Genomic DNA, 21,299 nt, shown 5'->3' with positions numbered 1-21,299 from the left:
TAAGTTTTAGGCAGAAACAATGAGCTCATTAAAGTAATTAATTACAAGTTGTGAACATAATGATTACAATATATAGAAATTTTAGGAAAACTTTGTTTAGATGCTGGTGAGGTCTGGATGTACAATCACAAAGGCAGAGAAATTTATAACCACACGTAAGCATCACAGACACACTAATACATCATAGGGTGGGGTCACACTAGATTTTAAGCCTGCAGTAAATATATAGGCAGTGAGATATGTCACTCTCCAAGGCTTCTGTTTTAAGTAAATTATAAATCTAAAATGGAATTGTTAAAGGGTAACTCTCGCCAAAATGCAACCTAGGGATGGGCAGGTGGAAAAAGGACAAATTGCAGGTCTCATATGAAATTATGAGAAATTCACTTTCTTCGTTTCAGAGGGCAGCCAAAGCTGCTAAGTGTAAATATGTTTCTGATCTGATTACGAAAAATCAGCAAAACCCTCATGTCCTCTTTTCCACTATTGACTCTGTGCTAAATCCACCTGTTAATCTTTTCCCTGAGCATTCTGTCTCCCTTTGGGAAAGTTTGGGAAACTTTTTCACAAATAAGGTATTGGCTATTAGATCTCAAATGGCTTAAACTGGATATACTATGTCAGAGATTCCTTTATACTCCTCCACATGGTCTGTGTTTGAGCCACTCAATTTTGCACTCCTGTAAGGAAATTGTGGATCGCCTTAAGCCCACTTCATGCCCACATGATATTGTTCCCTCACATTTCTTCAAACAAACTATGGATGCAATTGGTCCAGGTCTATTATCAGTCTTTAATAAATGCATATGGGCACTGTTCCAATCTGCCTTAAACATGCTGCGATAACACCATATATTAAAAAACCTAATCTTGATCCTTCGTCTCTTTCCAGTTTTCGACCTATTGCAAATCTTCCTTTTATATCAAAGATCATGGAGAACGTTGTACTGGCTCAATTACGATCTTTCCTGTTAAACAGTTCTATCAATTAAGTTTTACAATCAGGTTTTAAAGCTTTACATAGCACTGAATCTGCTATTGTATGAGTCTTAAATGATATATATCTCACCACTGACTCAGGCAAACAAATGGCTTTGGTCCTGTTAGATCTAAGTGCTGCTTTTGACTTAGTCGACCACAACATCCTTCTGTCACGCCTGGAGTCTTGTGTTGGACTTTGTGGCTCTGTTTTACAGTGGTTTCACTCTTACTTGTCAGATAGATGTTTTACTGTTCACTTGGGACAATACTCATCCACTAACAAACCCTTTGGTTGTGATGTTCCTGAGGGATCTATCCTTGGGCCTGTGTTATTTTCTCTGTATTTGCTCCCCCTGGCCGCTATTTTTTTTTTAAAAAAACATGGTGTCTCTTTTCATTTATATGCCGACGATACCCAGCTTTATCTTCCCTTGCAACGCAATAATAAATATACTCTTCAGCCGCTGTTAGATTGCCTAAACGAACTTAAGTCATGGCTTTCAAGCAATTTTTTAAACTTAAATGAAAACAAATCTGAGTTTATTTTTTTCGGCCCCAAGGAAAACTGTGTTTTTGATTTTGATCTTGGCTTTCTCACCCCATATAACACAAAGTGTGCCAGGAATCTGGGCTTCCTATTTGACTCCAGTTTAAAGTTTGACAAACAGATTTCAGCTGTTGTCAAGTCATGCTTTTACCAACTTCGCCGCCTTAGTAAAGTGAAGTAATTTGGAAACAGATATTCATGCATTTGTTACATCTAGGCTTGATTACTGTAATTCTCTGTATTATGGCATTTCTTAGGCTTCCATCTCTCATCTGCAGTTGGTTCAAAACGCAGCCGCTAGACTACTTGAAGGGAAGCGAAAGTACGACCACATAACACCTATTTTAATGTCTCTGCACTGGCTTCCGCTAAAGTATAGGATTGAGTTGAAAATTGTATTATTTGTCTACAAAACCCTTAATAATTTGGCACCTCAATACTACACTCCATCTAGAAACCTGAGATCCTGTGACCTTGGCCTTCTCACAGTTCCTAGAGTAAAACTTGGTGATCGTGCTTTTGCCGCTGCTGGGCCGAAGCTGTGGAACAGCCTTCCTCCTTCTATTAGGCATGCCCCATCTATCTGTACTTTTAAATCTCATCTTAAGACTTATTTATTCACCTTGGCTTTTAACACTCTAGTTTGTCTTCCTGGATTTCACTTTTATTCTATTGAGTGCTTTTTGGCTTGCCTGGTATTTATGTATGTATATTGGTTTTATTTTTGTGTTTCTTTTATTCCTTGTAAAGCACTTTGGTCAACTTCGGTTGTGTCTTAAACGTGCTCTATAAATATATGATTGATTGATTGATAGGGTCTTTTTGTTAATCTACCCGAGGCAAACTTTTGTTTATAAGCATAATTAGAATAGAAACGCCACTTTTGTTTGACTGTATTTTCGTTTTTGGCTATTCGCTATTTTAAAAACACAACATGAAACTTTGCTTGAAGTATCACCAGGGTCTCTACACATGAACTCGAGCATTGAGAACATTGTTTGTGTACACAATTTACTAAAAAGAAAGATTTTGAACAACTCACTGTAGCTGTGTCCGCAGGCATTTTGACAGTCAAAAATAGTCGATCTCCGAATGCAACGCAACAGGGAGGAGAGTAAAGATGGAAAGCTCCTAAAGCTTAGTTCCATATAAATTCACAGATAATTTGTTGTTTTGTCATTAGTGAAAATCAATATTGACCTTGTATTTGAAAAAGGATGCTCATATAAGAAGCAATACTAAAATTCAGAGTCAGTTCATTCACATTCGGAGATCGACTATTTTTGACTGTCAAAATGCCGCCGGACACAGCTACAGTGAGTTGTTCAAAATCTTTATTTTTAGTAAACTCTATGTACACAAACAATGATTAACAAAAAGACCCTAGGTTGCATTTTGATGAGAGTTGCCCTTTAAATACATAATCTACTTCTGTTTCATGGGACACTGCACACCATGCAGCATGTCCTTTTGATAGAAGTGTGTATTTTAAACAGGGATGTGCATTTGTATCATTTTGACTGCTCAATAGATCTGCTGAGTATGTGAGTAAATGGGTGAGTATACGTGTGTAATTGGAAATTAATATATAAATAAATATAAATTGTCTGTATTTTTTATTTTTTTATTGTAGGTCTATGTACACATGCTCTTAAATCCTCTGTTGTTCAAACGTCTTTTAACTATCCACATTTTTGTCCCATAATGCTTATGATTCCTAATTCTGTGCCTGGTGACTTACAAACTTACAAAGCCAAGAAGATTGTGAGTCAAGCCCAAAGACACAACTGATGCATATGGCTTTCTCCTTTTCTCATCTGCTCTTTTCCATTAGCATACTTTGTTTGATAATGGGTAGGAGATCTGATTTGAATTGGTAGCATAGTGAGGAAAACATATGGCTGAGCATACTTGTATGCATATGCATACAGAAAAGACACATCTCAAGCTAAGCCATGAAGGCGCCAGACTTGTTGTGGTCTGTTTGCTTTGACTCTGTAATCCTTTTTGACATTGGCATCTTTCTGACATGCGTCCTCTGTCTTTCTGTTGCTTTAAACTTGCTGTCCCTCAACTTTGAATCGAGAATGACTTGCTGGCATCTTTTCCTTAGATGTGTTTTGTGTTCACAATCCAAGTTATAAGCACTGTGGTTTTATAGCAAAAACTCCTTCTGAGGTGGAGTTTGTATGGATTGGGCACATATTGCACTCTGTCACTGGCTTAAACTGTATTTGTGGGTGTAGAAGAACAGAGCACAGCTCATTTATTTTGAAACTGCAGGTTCCCTATTTATTTAATTAAATCACAGCATTTGAAAGTGTATTAATCATTGCTTTTATGACCACACAGACATTATCATAATTGTGATTTTATTTTAATAAATTGTGCAGCTCTGTTTTCAAACTACTTTGAATCAATGATTACCTTGAAATAAACCTTTAATTTCATGTTTTTCTAAAAAAAATTATCATACGTTAAAAACAGCCTAATACAATGTTTTTTCTTTTGTTTTTAAATCCCTTGTGAAAAAGAAGTGTGCTTAGTTGTATTGGATGTACATTGGACATTGGATGTACACAGTGTATTTAAAAAAAAAAAAAAACTGATCTTGAATCATCTCGAGAGAATGGTGAGTACAAGCACTGTGAGTTGCTCTCCATTAAAGTGCTTTGCGCTCGTTTCGCATATCTGAGATCTGGCTGGGGAGCGGTAGACGGGTCCTTCCCTTTCTCACGTTCATTCTTCAGATCGTGTCATCCTCCAGTTCGCTGCTGAAGAGAACGCCCCTCCCTCTGTGCTTCTTCAGAGCAGGCTGAGGATGTAGGTTCTCTTGTCAATAAAGAATCTAGTGGCTCGGATTTAGTGGTAGATTATGGATCTATTGGCAGATTACGGGTCCGTTATATTCTGGATTCAATACTTTATACTTTATTGCCATACAACTTGGTGCAAGTTGTTAGGAATTTGCGTCAGTGTGCTCATAACAGGACATCAACAGATACAACCAAAGACATAGAACAATTAAAGCTGCAAGCAGCATTTATCGGGGTTCAACCAGTTAAGGCCTTTAAGGCCTTTAAGCACAAAAGCATCAAAAGTTATTAAGTTTTATTTAGCAAGCATGTAACCACTGACATCATAGATGGAAAATACCATGTTCTAGCATGATTTACCACATTCTAGCATGTTTTACCATAGTTTATCATGATTTACCATGGTTTACCATGATTTACCCTGTTCTAGCATAGTTTACCATGATTTTATCTTAGTTTACCTAGATTTACCATGTTCTAGCATGATTTACCATGATATACCACATTCTAGAATGATTTACCAGGATTCTAGCATGATTTACCTTGATACACCACATTCTAGTAATATTTACTATGATTTACCATATTACTAGCAATTATGTGAAGTGTCAGTGCAAATGAAGTGATAAACACTGACAAAATATGATTGTGTTATAATAGTTATTGTTATATAAGTGATTTTTTGAATGTCTAAATATGAATGATGCAAAAGCACATTTGAAAAGACTTCATTAATAAGTAGAATGGCCAGCAGAGGGCAGTAGAAGACCACTTATTGGCTCACTTTCACTTTAAACTTCATGATTTTCACCAGTTTTCTGCACTAAAGCAAACCAGTTTTTCCATGTTAACTCAATAATGCATGCTTACACACACACACACACACACACACACACAAATACAAATATGTTTTTGGGATATGTTATTGAGAAAATATATTTAATTGTCTATAGGCATTTCTTTGTGATCTAATAATATAAAACAATATTACCAGTATAGGGCTGTAACGATTCCTCGATTAAAGTCAAGTACTCGATTTAAAAAAATCCTCGATTGCAATTTACCCGTCGAGTAATCGGCAAAATACCGGAAGTGGTGCATTCCACAGACGAGAATCCATCAACCGCAGAATTACACAGTTTTCTAAGACAACGCGATATATTTAAAACCATTTACAGTCATAATATAGCATAGTGCTATTGTGAAATCACAAAGGCTGTGATTCAGTTAAATAAATATATCCTCTGTTTTTTTTGTTTGTTTGTTTTTTCACAGAGAAGACGCTTTAATTACATGAGTGCAGATTACATGTTAAAATTACCTCAGCTCCTTCCACAGTAAACGCTGCTCCAAGCAAACTCAGTCTCTGCAGTGCGGTTTGTTTAGGTTTCCAATAACGTGCATTTGGGAACGCAAGTCGGACGCAGTTTGTGTTTCATAGTTGCACTGTTATCATTTATATTTGTGGAGCGTGTCTCGGGTTTCTCAAACTGCTTCTTGGTTTCTCGAATTGCTGTTCATCGCGATTTCAAAATAAAAGTTTAAACATCGCGATTTCAAAATAAAAGTTTAAACATCGCGATTTCAAAATAAAAGTTTAAACATCGCGATTTCAAAATAAAAGTTTAAACTCTCTCTCTGAGTTTGCATGTTTTGATGTGCACATGTTCTTGTTCAAGAAATTACAGTGGCTGCATTCTATCGTACAGAAGTGGCCAAATATTAAAGGTTAAGTTGACATTTGAATTAAATGTTGTTTGGCCAATATTAAACAAGGATTTGATAATGCCTTAGTGTAACAACAACCAGACCGCTGGCGTCCTCTGCAGGCATTTCTTATTTATGTACATAAGTTATGTTTATATTAGTTTATATCATTTATTTTACATGGGTATATTTTAACAGTGTTGTTCAATAAAACCCATATAATTACTTACTTTGATACTTTACTTGAACCAATTATTATTGCTTGTTATTATATATTTGTATTTTAAGTCATTTTAAAGGCTGTTGTTAACTTGAATCTATTTTTTACCTCAATTTTTTTTATCCAATTACTTGAATAGAATACTGGATTACTAAAATAATCGATAGCTACAGCCCTATACCAGTACATAATAATATAATAAAGGCCCGGAGAGATCCTTACCATCAAAATTTGAGCATGCAACGACTTTCCGGTTTCGAGTTATGAGTGAATTTGTACTGGGGGGACGTGGCCTAAATGGCGGTCAAGGTTTTACTTTCGTTTTCAGGATTCCCATTACTTAATGTGCCACAATTGTCAATAGTAATACTCAAATAGATGAATTTTGACAAAATGTGATTGTAAATGTTAAAATAATGATTTTATAAAGTCTAAACATGAATTATATAACAATATTAGGGAGTAGTATGGTGAAATGACAGCAGGGGGCAGTAAAATACCACTTATTGGCTTAATAAGTCATTATATTCATATAAAATCACCTTTTTTAACTGTTATAGAGGTAAATTTAGTTTGAATAGTAATTTTTCATTCTTGTTCAGAGTACATGTTCTGACTTGTTTTTTAAGAAGATTTGATCTACATTTTGAAGTGACCCTATTATAGCCATCCAAATGAAGAAGTTCAACTTTTTCTGATAATTATTGATCTATAGAGTTCAGAGAATTGTACTGCACTGGTTTTGAACATTATAATATGAACATTATATGATCATGGATGGAAAACACTATTCACAGCCAATACAGGCAATTTACCATTGGAAATACATGGTTCCCTTTCAAGGGAACTCCCGTTGCGTCGAGAATGACGCTATGGGGAACGCTTTGCGTGATGACGTCTTGAAGCACATGTAAAATCAGTCCAATGGTGTGGCGGAACGTCAGAGGCGGGTGACGTCACCTACCAGGAAACTATAAAAGCCGGCCCGAAACAGAAAACGAAAGCTTTCTGAGTCTTCAGTTGCGCTCTGTGTTGAATCTGTCCGTTTATTTGGTGTTGTCTGTCTATATATCTATATATATTATTCAGTATGGCGAGCAAGCAGCAGTATCGAGTGTGTGTCCATCCCTGCCCGCGTTATTTAACTGGAGGTGACACACACACTCTTTGTGTTGTTTGTTTGGGAGAGGAGCATGCCCAGTCAGCACTCGAGGGTGGTGACTGTGAGCATTGCTGTGCGCTTCCATTGCGTACGCTCCGATCCCGTTTGGCTCGGTTCAATCCCGACCACGTTCCCCAGGGCTCGGGTCCCGCCGCGGCTGAGGCTCGGCGGCGATCTCAGACCTGGGGTTCGCAAATGGATCTGTCAGTGGATGTTGAGACGGGCTCTGCCTTATCTCAGCATCAATCTGACAGATCCAGTGCCTCTCATCAGGGTGTGGAAGCACGCGTTGCGGTTTCTTCCCCCCCGATAGAGGCACCAATACTGCAACTGTCCAGCTCTGAGGAGTTGGATGTTGTGAGTATTGAAGCTGAGTCTGAGGATTCGCCACCTCAGTCTCACGCGTTTGAGGAACTGCTCGATGTTATCACTAGAGCAGTTGACAGACTTTCTATTGAGTGGCCAGAGGATAGGCAGGACGTTCGCTCAAAAAGCAAGCTTGACGAACGCTTCCTGCCATCTCGTGCGCAGCCCCAGCGCAGGAGTCTTCCGTTTTTCCCCGATCTCCACACCGAGGTGTCGAGATCGTGGGGGAAACCAGTGTCGTATAGAGTTTACACACCACACACATCCCATTACTCTTCCATATATAAATATAAAGAGCATGGTTATGGGGAGATGCCGAAGGTGGAGGAGACGCTGGCTAGCTATCTCTCTCCAGCAACGGCATCTTCCCTGAAGACTCCTACACTTCCATCTAAACCAGTAAAAACAACATCTTCCCTGGTTCATAAGTCGTATGCAGCCGCTGGTCAAGCTGCAGCGTGTCTGCATACGATGTCCATTATGCAAGCCTATCAGGCTGAACTGCTGGGTGATTTAGAGGAGGGCGGGGGTATTGGGCCTGACACTGTGGCTGAACTACGCAGGGCCACAGATCTGTCTCTCAGGGCCACCAAGGAGACCGCCAGATCAATTGGGCGGTCTATGGCAGCCCTGGTGGCCACTGAGAGGCATCTGTGGCTCAATCTGAGCGACATTAAAGACAAAGAAAAAAATGTTCTCTTAGATGCTCCGGTCTCCACGGTTGGTTTATTTGGCGATGCAGTTAGTAGTGCAGTAGCAAAATCACAAGAAGCTGCCAAACAAGCAGCTGCTCTCCAAAAACTTCTCCCCCGCCGTTCTTTCTATGAGGCTGCTGAGCGGGAGCAGCCTCATTCCTCTAAAAAGAGCGCTGAGCACCGTGCCATTCAGAAGCAGAGCGTTTCCTCCCGTGCTCCCCCACAAAAACCTCGGGGACACGGAGGGCGCGCTCAAACCCAGCAGTCTTCGAGGGGTAAGACGGATCTGCGGACCGTCATTACTGCCAGGAAGGCTGCTGGGAAAAAGTCCTGACGTCCGAGGGCTCAGGACAAATGAGGGTAGTCCCCCCCGAAGCAGAGCGGTTAACACCTCTTTTTACGGTGCCCGTCTCTCTTCGGTACCCTCAGGGGACCGTTCTGCCAACCCTGCCGCCTCAGGTGTTACAGGGCGCAGCGGTCTCCGGCGAGCACATATCTCAAGGACCACCCGGAAACGTAGTGGCCTCGGGATGCCCGCCCCCTCCGAGGAGGGTGTTAGAGCAGTCTGTTCGGTCGTTCCCTGCCGGTGCGCCGTTACAGGGCGACGAATTGACTACTCAACAACAACGAAATCCAGAAACCAGTCTCGAGAGGCTGGTACCTCTAGTAGAATCTTTGACAGCGTGGAAGCTACTGTCGAATGTTTCTCGTTGGGTCCTGCAGACCGTGGAAAAAGGGTATCAGATACAATTCAAAAAACGCCCACCTCGGTTTATGGGGGTCCTGCCCACAGTGGTGGGCCCCGAGCAGGTTCTGGTTATGGAACAGGAAGTAAACACTCTGTTAGAGAAAGGGGCCATAGAATATGTACCTCCCTCCAACAGGGAAACCGGGTTTTACAGCCGGTATTTCATAGTTCCGAAAAAGGACGGGGGATTACGTCCCATTTTAGATCTTCGAGTTCTGAACGAGTCAGTCATGCAGCTCAAGTTCAAAATGTTAACATTGAGACAGATCGTGCCACAGATCAGGTCCGAGGACTGGTTTGTCACGATAGACCTCAAGGACGCATATTTCCATATTTCCATCCGTCCGTGTCATTGGAAGTTCCTGAGGTTTGCTTTCGGGGGCAAAGCATACCAATATCGTGTTCTTCCATTCGGCCTAGCTTTATCACCCCGCACTTTCACCAAATGCATGGATGCAGTCCTGGCGCCGCTGCGCCTCCAGGGTATTCGCATCATGAACTACATCGACGATTGGTTGATTTTAGCTCAGTCGCATCAGTTGGCGGTTCAACATCGAGATGTTGTTCTCGCCCACATGAAAGAGTTGGGGTTACGGCTGAACGCCAAGAAGAGTGTGCTTTCTCCACTCCAGAGGACCACTTTTTTAGGCGTAGTTTGGGATTCAGTGTCGATGCAGGCGCGCCTGTCACCGCCACGTATAGAGTCCATCCTTGCAGCTGTGAAAAGTGTAAAGCTAGGCCAGCTACTCACTGTCAAACAGTTCCAGAGACTGTTGGGTCTCATGGCAGCAGCTTCCAACGTGATACCTTTTGGACTGCTACACATGAGGCCCCTGCAGTGGTGGCTCAGGACCAGGGGGTTTTCCCCGAGGGGCAACCCATTTCGCACGATCAGGGTCACGCGGCGATGCTTACGTGCCCTGGTTATGTGGAAGAAACCTTGGTTCCTGTCCCAGGGCCCAGTGTTGGGAGCTCCTTGTCGTCGCAAACTGCTAACGACGGATGCTTCCCTCACGGGTTGGGGAGCGATCCTGGAGGGTCGCTCAGCTCAAGGTCTGTGGGAAGACCATCATCGTTCCTGGCATATCAATCGCCTAGAGATGTTAGCTGTCTTCCGGGCTCTGAGGAGCTTTATCACAGATCTCAGGGGACACCATGTGCTAGTACATACGGACAACACGTCGGTAGTCGCCTATATCAACCACCAAGGGGGTTTGCGCTCGCGCCCGTTATCCAACTTGGCACGCCATATCCTCTTGTGGTCCCAGGGGAAGTTACTGTCACTCAGGGCAGCTTACATCCCCGGGGTCCAGAATATAGGAGCAGACACTCTGTCGAGGCAGGGGCCGAGGCCCGGGGAATGGAGGCTCCACCCCGAGGTGGTGGAGCTTATATGGAGGGAGTTCGGCCAAGCACAAGTGGATCTGTTTGCGTCTCGAGAGACGTCTCACTGTCCACTTTGGTTCTCCCTCACGCATCCAGCTCCTCTTGGACTGGATGCTATGGTTCAGACGTGGCCGAGGCTACGTCTGTACGCCTTTCCCCCAGTTGCTCTGCTCCCGGGAGTTCTGGAGAGAGTTCGCAGGGACCGGGTTTGCCTGCTTCTTATAGCCCCGCGTTGGCCGGGCAGAGTATGGTTTCCCGATCTGGTCTCCCTCCTCGACGGGCATCCTCTGGAGTTACCCGTCAGGAGAGACCTTCTGTCCCAGGCAGGGGGCTCAATATTTCACTCCCGCCCAGAACTGTGGAACCTGTGGGCTTGGCCTCTGAGGGGGCCCAGCTCATAGAGTCAGGTCTCTCAACTGAGGTTGTTGAGACCATTCTACAGTCCAGAGCTCCCTCCATGAGGAAACTTTATGCCCTGAAGTGGAGAGTCTTCACTTCTTGGTGTAGTGACCGTCGGTTGGACCCAGTTAACTGCCCAATTAGTACAGTGCTGGAGTTCCTGCAGGACCGGTTCACAGCAGGTCTAACCCCGTCCACTTTAAAGGTTTATGTGGCGGCCATAGGTGCTTACCACATTCCTTTGGGTGGAATGTCTGTGGGGAAAGACCCTTTGATATCTCGTTTCCTTCGTGGCACTTGGAGGCTGAGGCCTGCAGTTCGCTCTAGGGTGCCTCCATGGGACTTGTCCATTGCTCTACAAGGCCTGTCCCTGGCCCCCTTTGAGCCCATTGAGGAGGTTCCTGAGAAGTTTCTAACTCTGAAAGCTCTTTTCCTTCTGGCTATTTCTTCTCTTAAGAGAATAGGGGATCTGCAAGCATTGTCGGTTGCTCCGTCATGCTTAGAGTTTGCTCCGGGTATGGTTAAAGCTTTTCTACATCCGAGACCGGGTTATATCCCCAAGGTCCCCGCTAATGTGGTCAGACCTATTGTTCTGCAGGCCTTTTGTCCTCCTCCCTTTCAAAATGCTGACCAGGAGGCTAATAATTTGCTTTGCCCTGTGCGGGCGTTAGACGCTTATGTCCACAGAGCTGCCCTGTGGCGTAAAAGTGATCAATTATTTGTGTGCTTTGGGTCCCCTAACAAAGGAGGTCCAGTGTCTAAGCAAAGGATGAGCAAGTGGGTGGTCGAGGCTATCTCACTTGCTTATGAGGCGGCTGGGCAGCCTTCTCCTTTGGCTGTCCGGTCGCACTCGACGAGGAGTATGGCGGCCTCTAAGGCCCTTATTTCAGGAGTTTCATTACAGGACGTCTGTGATGCGGCAGGCTGGTCCTCACCGCACACTTTCGTCAGGTTTTACTCTCTGGATCTAGACTCTGCTCCAGGGTCTCTGTCTTCCTAGTGCTGCTCACCAGATTACACACAGGACAGACATTCGTAGCTATGGAGGCGTTGGTATAGACGTTCCCCATAGCGTCATTCTCGACGCAACGGGAGTTCCCTTGAAAGGGAACGCCTCGGTTACGACTGTAACCTCGGTTCCCTGAAGAGGGAACGAGCGTTGCGTCGCCTTGCCATCTCCTTCATGCCTGTCAGCTCGACTTCAGACATTTACGAAGCTTTCGTTTTCTGTTTCGGGCCGGCTTTTATAGTTTCCTGGTAGGTGACGTCACCCGCCTCTGACGTTCCGCCACACCATTGGACTGATTTTACATGTGCTTCAAGACGTCATCACGCAAAGCGTTCCCCATAGCGTCATTCTCGACGCAACGCTCGTTCCCTCTTCAGGGAACCGAGGTTACAGTCGTAACCGAGGCGTTTTCAAAGCTTTTTAATAGTTATAGCGCCACTTATAGTCCGATCTCCATGAAATTTTGCATGCTAGTTAATGATGTTATGTCACATATGCTCACCAATTATTGTGAAGTTCTGAGTTTTCGTTTAGGATTTATAGGCTTTTGAGTGTATTTTGCCACGCCCCTTTTCTAAATGACCCTGTTACAGCCACCCAAATGCAAAAGTTCAACTTTTATTCGATAATTATTGATCTAGAGAGTCCAGAGAATTGTCCTAGACTGGTCTGGTTCCGATCGGGCGAAAAACCAGGGACTAGTTCGCAAAAGTAGGTTTTGGACAAAATTCGACATAGCAGAACATTTTTCCCTGCCTAAATCAAAATCGGAGAAAGCCATTTTATCCGCCTCGACCCAAGGATTCCAACGATATAAGACACTTGATCCTGGGACAAACGGTCTAAGAGTTATGAGCCATTTTGAACTTTTGGTTGCTGTAGCGCCACCTATGGGCCATTCGAGGTCATACTCTGATAGGTTGTCCCCAAATTGAGGCCTACCATCTGGCCAGGTTTCACGTCTCTAAGCCTTACGGTTTGGCCTGCACGATGCGTTTTACAAATCCTTACAATTACAATAGGGTTTCAGCATTTCATACTTGAACCCCTAATAAGAATGAAGGCTTTTTGCCAGTTATAGCGCCACCTATGGTCCGATCTCCATGAAACTCTGCATGCTTCCTCACCATGTTCTGACACATATGCTCATCAATTTTGGTGAAGTTCTGAGTTTTCATTTGGGATTTATAGGCTTTTGAGTAGGGATGTCCCGATACCACTTTTTGCAGAACGAGTCCGATACCGATACTGTAATTTTTGGTACTCGCCGATACCGATACCGTAACCGATACCTGAATTTTCACTGCATTTGTAATTTTTAAATGTATTAGTAGATAAACCAAAATATTATAAATCATATTAGTTGGCTTAATTTGTTCATCAAATTATATATATTTCTTTGAGTTATTTTCATGCTTAATTAAGCCTGCTTATGAGCTTCTGTAAGCCTACTGTCACTGTTCATTGTATTGCTCTATCATATTTTATCTTTCATTTAATAGCACAGCACATATTTAGAGCTGCTTCAGCAGGGCTCAGTGCTGAGGATCGGGTCAGTGGTTCAAATGTTTGTCAAAACCAGTGAAATATCAATTATTTAATCCAATTTTGATACTACAACAAAAACTAACAGCCTAATTAATGTGAATTTAAAACAAGTAAGCAGTCAGTAACAAAATAAAAACAAACAATTGAATTACAAATAGGACAAATATATACAATAGAACAAAGAAAGGCTACAAATGAAATAAACAGTGTTTTTAGAGTTTTTCGGGTAGATCTAACAGGTACAGAAATTTGAATAAAGTAATCAAATGTGAAAAAAAGCATATTCATTACTGTATGAATTATATATAGATGGATATTTTTCTAAAGTTGAAATGGGTAGCCTATTTAGTCAAGAGCAGTGAGTAATTTCTTTGTCCTTTGTTTGATTAACATTAAAACACAGAAGCAGGTTTATCAAACTGCTGCCCCTTTAAGACCGAGCGCACGGACCGCATTTGAACATGCTACGTTCATTTGAGATATAACCAACTTTGTTTACTATAGGATACTCACCAAGACGGGCGTTATTACATAGTTGTGTGTGAATTCGTCCGTACAAGCGCAAGACGTGAAAGACAATTTAATTCAGTATTCGCGCGCTGAGACGCTGGTTTGAGGGGCGCGCGCTTCGGATGTTTGCATTCATGAAACTTCTTGACCTCTGCACACGTCCTGTAATAATGTAGGGAACCACTCATTATACTTCAGTTAGGTAACAGTTCATGTTTTACTTTACTTACATATACGATTTAGTTTTCATCCAAATAACATGTGCTGAGTGAACGATCAGCAATCAAGACCATTCAACAGAAGTGCGCTTCTCGCTCTCTGCCTCTCTCTCTCTCGTCAGTTAACCTTAATATAATAAGCTAAAGCTACATGCCTCGTTTAAGTTCGTTGCCATTGACATCGGACTGAACAAACTTTCCACTGTTGTCTGTTTAAAGGGATGTGCTCGACCAGCTCGTGCGTCTATGACTCAGTTCACCTCGACAAAGCACTCGCGGCGGCCAGTTTCGTTTCGCAAAATGTACGTGGTATCGGTGCGTGGTATCGGCGAATTTTTATGAGTACGAGTACGAGTATATGAGGACAGTATCGGCCCGATCCCCAATGCCAGTATCGGTATCGGGCCATCCCTACTTTTGAGTGTATTTTGCCACGCCCCTTTTCTAAATGACCCTGTTACAGCCACCCAAATGCCAAAGTTCAACTCTTTTTTGATAATTATTGATCTAGAGAGTCCAGAGAATTGTCCTAGACTGGTTTGGTTCCGATCGGGCCAAAAACCAGGGACTAGTTCGCAAAAGTAGGTTTTGGACAAAATTCGACATAGCAGAAAATTTTCCCTGCCTACATCCAAATCGGAGATATCCATTTTGTCCGCCTTGAGCCAAGGATTCCAACGATATAAGACACTTGATCCTGGGACAAACGGTCTAAGAGTTATGAGCGATTTTGAACTTTTGCTTGCTGTAGCGCCACCTATGGGCCAATCGGGGTCATACTCTGATAGGTTGTCCCCAAATTGAGGCCTACCATCTGGCCAGGTTTCACGTCTCTAGGCCTTACGGTTTGTCCTGCACGATGCGTTTTACGAATCCTTACAATTACAATAGGGTTTCAGCATTTCATGCTTGAACCCCTAAATAATAATAAAAATCAGTACAATTACAATAGGGTTTCAGCACTTCGTGCTTGAACCCCTAATAATAAAAATCAGTACAATTACAATAGGGTTTCAGCACTTCGTGCTTGAACCCCTAATTAAAGCTGCAAGCAGCATTTAGCGGGGTTCAAGCATTTAGGGTCTTTAAGCACATAAGGCAGTTTAGTGAGTTGTCTGAGTTTTTGTTTAGGATTTACAGGCTTTTGAGTGTTTTTTGCCATACCCATTTTCTAAATGATCCTGTTATGGCTACCCAATGGGTAAAGTTTAAGTTTTTTATATAATTATTGATCTAGAGCTTCCAGAAAATTGTACTGCACTGGTATATTTCCGATCGGGCGAAAAACCTAGGACTAGTTCGCAAAAGTATTTAATGAACAAATTGATTGACAGCAGTAGTTCTTAAGGCAAAGTTGTTCAGTATGAGGAGATCTATCAAATGATATGCATCACGTGATTAAAGAGCTGTAAAACCTGTTAGCGCCAACTAGTGGCTGATTTTTCTAAATTCTTACAGACCTCTAGGGCCACGAGCCGAACATGCCCACCGAGTTTCGTTCTGATCGGCCTCCGTTAACCTTGTCTAAGAGGTGCACAAACTTTATTGGCCGATGGCGGCATAGAAATACATGGCACCTTGGACCAAGACACTGCATGCCAATTTTAAAGTCAATCGAACTAATGGTCAGGTGGTTATAGCCCTTTTCATGTTTTTGTGATGATATGGCCTGATCTCCATTTTAAATAATTATTTTAAAGGTGCTGTAGAATGCATTGATATATTTTAAATTGTTCTCTGATATCTCTGAAACAGAAATGTCTTCAACAGTCAAGTAGTGGATAAAATCACTAATGTTACTTTCTGTTTGCGGTAGGGGTTGTAATGGAAATATAACATTAGTTGGAACTGCCCCCTTCTTCAGTATCAAACGATGAGCGAAACCTGCTTGATATTGTCCCACTCCCAGGTTAGAAAAACTGTCTGTGGTAAAATGGGCAGAGCAAACTAACAGCTTTGAATTAAAATGGTGAGGTATCCTGTTGTAAACATCAACCATGCCTGTTGACAGTTTTGTGGGAAGGGAATGAAAAGTTCTCAAATCTGCAGCACAGCCTCGAACATAACATTTATATCCATGATCTGCCATTTTCACTATTGTCCTTGCTTGCTTCTTCACAATACCTGCAGATCTTCTGATGATTCGGCTGTGCAGGTCCACGTTAACACTGCCTGGCCTAGAACATGGGCTGGTATATGCAAATTTGGGGGGTATAAATATTAATGATCCTGACTCCAACGTCACAGTCGGTGTTATGCTGGGATTCACTCATTTTTCAGCGGTCTTTTGCAAACAGGAGATTTACACATGAAGGAGGAAACAATGGTGTTTGAGGCTCACGGTATGTCAGTTCCATGTCCAGAACTCTTATCATTCAACTATGCCAAGATAAATACAGTTTTCAATTGTATGGCACCTTTAAAATAGATGATTAGTAATATAATGCTTACTTGTAGTCTGAAATGGCTTTAACAAAAGAAGAAAAATAGTCTTAGATTTCTGTTCATTCTAATCATGTACAAATAAAGTAGCACATTAAGATTACATTTATTTAAATGCATTAGGGAGTGTGTGATTGTGCTGTGTGTGCAGCGTATCAATACTAAAAGTGAAGGTGTAGTTGATATCTTTGGTGATAATATCTGTAGTAATCATAAAAAAACAATTAAGAAATAAAGAATTAAAATTACAAATAATAATCTATTAAGATATGAGTTACAATAACATGATTTGCAATAGTAACAATATCAATAATATATGCACAATACACACAGATTAGACTATCAGGTCTGTGTCTTACAAAAACATTAGTATTGCAGCCAATGTGAGTCTGTGGGATTTATAAACAGACAAAATATGATTTGAAATGTTATTTTAATGATTTTATTAAGTTTAAACAATATTTCAAATGGAAAAAAAAATGAAAAATAATATTTTAGTGAGCAGAATGAACCAGTGAGTGTTCTTCTTCTGGTGGTTAAAATGTAAATGAAAACAATAATACTTAAACAATAATACTTAATACACTAACCATGCTTGAACACACACATGCACACACATTTTGTTGTAGATGTAGATATTTAAAATAAAAGATAGGTAACAAAATGATAATTGCAAATCTCCTCTGTATAACACCATTTTCAGATTTCAAATTAATCACTGAGGGGCAGAATTGTTCAAACTGAGAGCTCAGTACAAATGAAGTGATAAACTTTGACAAAACATGATTGTGTTATAATAGGTGATTTTCGTGCAAGTAATTTTATACTTTATACAAAAATTGATGCAAAAGCACAGGTGAAAATACTTTATTAAGTAGAATGTCCTGCAGAGGGCAGTAGAAGACCACTAATTGACTCACTTTCGTTTGAAAGACTTTTTTTATCCATCAGTAAAACAAAGCAGTTTCTCCATGTTCTTTCCATTAAGCATGCTTACACACACAGACACACACACAAACACAAACACCCCCCCCCCCCCCCCCCACACACACACACACACACACACACAAAGATAAATATGTTTTAAATGTTTTTAGGATTTGATATTGTGAAAATATCTTTTAATGGTCTAACCATTTCACATATTTCTTTGTGATCTGTATTACCAGTCCGTAATAATAATAATAATAATAATAATAATAATACATATATTTAATTGTCTATAGGCATTTCTTTGTTATCTAATAATATAAAACTTCATAATAATCATAATAAAAAAATAAAAAATAAAATATATACAAATATCATAATAAAATAAAAAACATCATAATAAAAAAGATTGCTTTTTAAAGCATTTGTTTGTTTCCCAATACTGAAAGCGAATAAAAAGATCATGTGTAATCCTGCTGCTCCCTCCAGTGGACAAGAGTGATATGCTTCTGGTGGTGCAACAGTTGAAGTGATTGATTGAATGAATGAATGAATGGGAATTTGGTTTATCACTTATATGTCAGGAACCAAAAGGCGGAAAATTCTGAAACTCAGAGCATAGATAGTGCTTGAGGAGTCCTGTTGAATGAGACCATCGCGGTGTTTTTGGGCGATTGGGACCGGGAGTTATGACTGTTCAAAGGCATATATTTCGGGGCTTTTATCTCTGGAATGCCCAGGGCAAATTACACCACATCTGAATCGAAGCTAGCCAAGGACGGGCCCTTTCCAACGAGCTCTCACACAAGCTTCGGGGTGGTCTGGATCGGGAGTTACGGCCGTTCAAATTCGGGGGCCTAAATGGCGGCCTCCGTTTTTACTTTCGTTTTCAATTCCATTCCTTAATTTGACACAATTGTCAATAGTAATACTTCAATAGATGAGTTTTGACAAAAATGTGATTGTAAATGTTAAAATAATGATTTTATAAAGTCTAAATATGAATTATATACCAATATTAGGGAGTAGTATGATGAAATGACAGCAGGGGGCAGTAAAATACCACTTATTGGCTCAATATGCCATGTTATATCATTTTCACCTTTTTACCTGTTATAGAGGCAAATTTTGTCCGATCTGCCTGACATTTTTCGTGCTTATTAGGAGCAATTTCATGTTCTGACTTGTTTTTAAGAAGATCTGAAGGCTTTCGGGGACATTGGTCAAGGCTATATTTTGATGTGACCCTATTATAGCCATCCAAATGAAGAAGTTCAACTTTTTCTAATAATTATTGATCTAGAGAGTCCAGAGAATTGTACTGCACTGGTTTTGAACATTATTATATGAAAATGATATGATCATTGATGGAAAAGACCATTCACAGCCAATACAGGCAATTTACCATAGGAAACATACGTTTTAACAGTTATAGCACCACCTTTGGTCCGATCTCCATAAAATTTCCCATGCTTCTTTAGCATGTTATGACACATATGCTCATCGATTTTTGTGAAGTTCTGAGTTTTCGTTTAGGATTTATAGGCTTTTGAGTGTATTTTGACACGCCCATTTTCTTTATGACCCAATATAGCCATGCGAAAAATGCAAAAGTTAAACCTTTTTTTGATAATTATTGATCTAGAGAGTCCAGAGAATTTTCCTAGACTGGTTTGGTTCCGATCGGGCAAAAAACCTAGGACTAGTTCGCAAAAGTAGGTTTTGAACATATTCGCGAATATTTAATGAACGGTTTGATTGACAGCAATGGTTCTTGAGGCAAAGTTGTTCAGCATGAGCAGATCTATCAAATGATATGCATTTTGTGTGGATGAGTGTAACACCACGTGATTACAGAGCCATAAAACTCGTTAGCGCCAACTAGTGGCCGATTTCTTTCAAAATTCTTACAGACCTCTAGGGCCATGAGATGAACATGCCCATCGAGTTTCGTTCCGATCGGCCTCCGTTAACCTTGTCTAATAGGTGCTCAACTTCATTGGCCAATGGCAGCCATGTTTTTTGAGATACACCAATATCCTCATAGACATATATGGCACCTTGGACCAAGACACTGCATACCAATTTTCAAGTTAATCGGACTAACGGTCAGGTGGTTATAGCCCTTTTCATGTTTTTTATGTTATAGCGCCACCTAGTCTTCAATCGTCGCAATTTTTTTACTGTGACCCCAGACTGAACCCATACACATGTGTACCGAGTTTGGTGAAGATATACCACATTTACTTCTCGAGTTATAGCCATTTTAGTAAAATAGGCTCCTCCCACAACGTTTATTTTGCACCCCCTAGCGACCATGAATCAAAATTTCAAAAAAAAATTCTATAATTATTGATGTTCAGACTCCTAAGAACATTTCTGCACTGGTTTGGTTCCGATCGGACGAAAAACCACGGACTAGTTCGCAAAAGTAGGTTTTTGACAAAATTCAAAATGGCGGAAAAATTTGCATACCGGAAATTTTGTACTACCATCTGGCAAAGTTTCAAGTCTCCAGCACTTACGGTTTGGGCTGCACGATGCGTTTTACGGCAGAAGAATAATAATAAAAATCAGGGCAATTACAATAGGGTTTCAGCACTTCGTGCTTGAACCCCTAATAAAAATCAGTACAATTACAATAGGGTTTCAGCACTTCGTGCTTGAACCCCTAAAAATCCTTACAATTACAATAGGGTTTCAGCACTTCGTGCTTGAACCCCTAATAAAAATCCTTACAATTACAATAGGGTTTCAGCACTTCGTGCTTGAACCCCTAATAAAAATCAGTACAATTACAATAGGGTTTCAGCACTTCGTGCTTGAACCCCTAATAATACAAATCAGTACAATTACAATAGGGTTTCAGCACTTCGTGCTTGAACCCCTAATAAAAATCAGTACAATTACAATAGGGTTTCAGCATTTCATGCTTGAACCCCTAATAATAAAAATCAGTACAATTACAATAGGGTTTCAGCACTTCGTGCTTGAACCCCTAATACAAATCAGTACAATTACAATAGGGTTTCAGCATTTCATGCTTGAACCCCTAATAATAAAAATCAGTACAATTACAATAGGGTTTCAGCACTTCGTGCTTGAACCCCTAATAAAAATCAGTACAATTACAATAGGTGTTCAGCACTTCGTGCTTGAACCCCTAATAATAAAAATCAGTACAATTACAATAGGGTTTCAGCACTTCGTGCTTGAACCCCTAAAAATCAGTACAATTACAATAGGGTTTCAGCACTTCGTGCTTGAACCCCAGTGGCGTAACGAGCCAACACCGGGCCCTTAAGTAGGATTATCAAGGCGGGCCCCTTGATGACGCAATTGATGACATTGATGACGCAATGTCCGCGAGTAGGCTACCATGAATAGGGCAGGATATGATCATACACAGCATATAAGAGATGAGATGACTAACAAAATCAGGAGGAGCCTACGCTCACCAAAAAAAAAAAAAAAAAAAAAAAAAACACTGGTGACAGCGCACCATAACACATTGTTAGGCCTAGGTCCAAATACATAAAAAAGATGCTCTTTTACATTATAGCGGGATTTTCCGGGCTTTCCTATGTGCAACTGCAAAGTTGTCGATTAGATCAG

The 21,299-nt window shown here is 40.9% G+C and overlaps 1 protein-coding gene across 1 annotated transcript in view; it reads left to right on the top strand.

The window, feature by feature from the left end:
* The window catches only part of LOC311299308 (retinoic acid receptor beta-like), a gene marked incomplete at its 3' end in the record, with an annotated part of 380,652 nt that overhangs the window by 98,571 nt on the left and 260,782 nt on the right, over nucleotides 1-21,299 (top strand). The gene's annotated exons all lie outside the window — the stretch shown is intronic.

This window comes from Rutilus rutilus, assembly GCF_951802725.1.
Source record: "Rutilus rutilus genome assembly, chromosome: 11".
NCBI classification, from domain to species: domain Eukaryota; kingdom Metazoa; phylum Chordata; class Actinopteri; order Cypriniformes; family Leuciscidae; genus Rutilus; species Rutilus rutilus.
The sequence above is the reverse complement of the archived record's forward strand: the minus strand, read 5'-3'. Positions and strand labels throughout refer to the sequence as shown.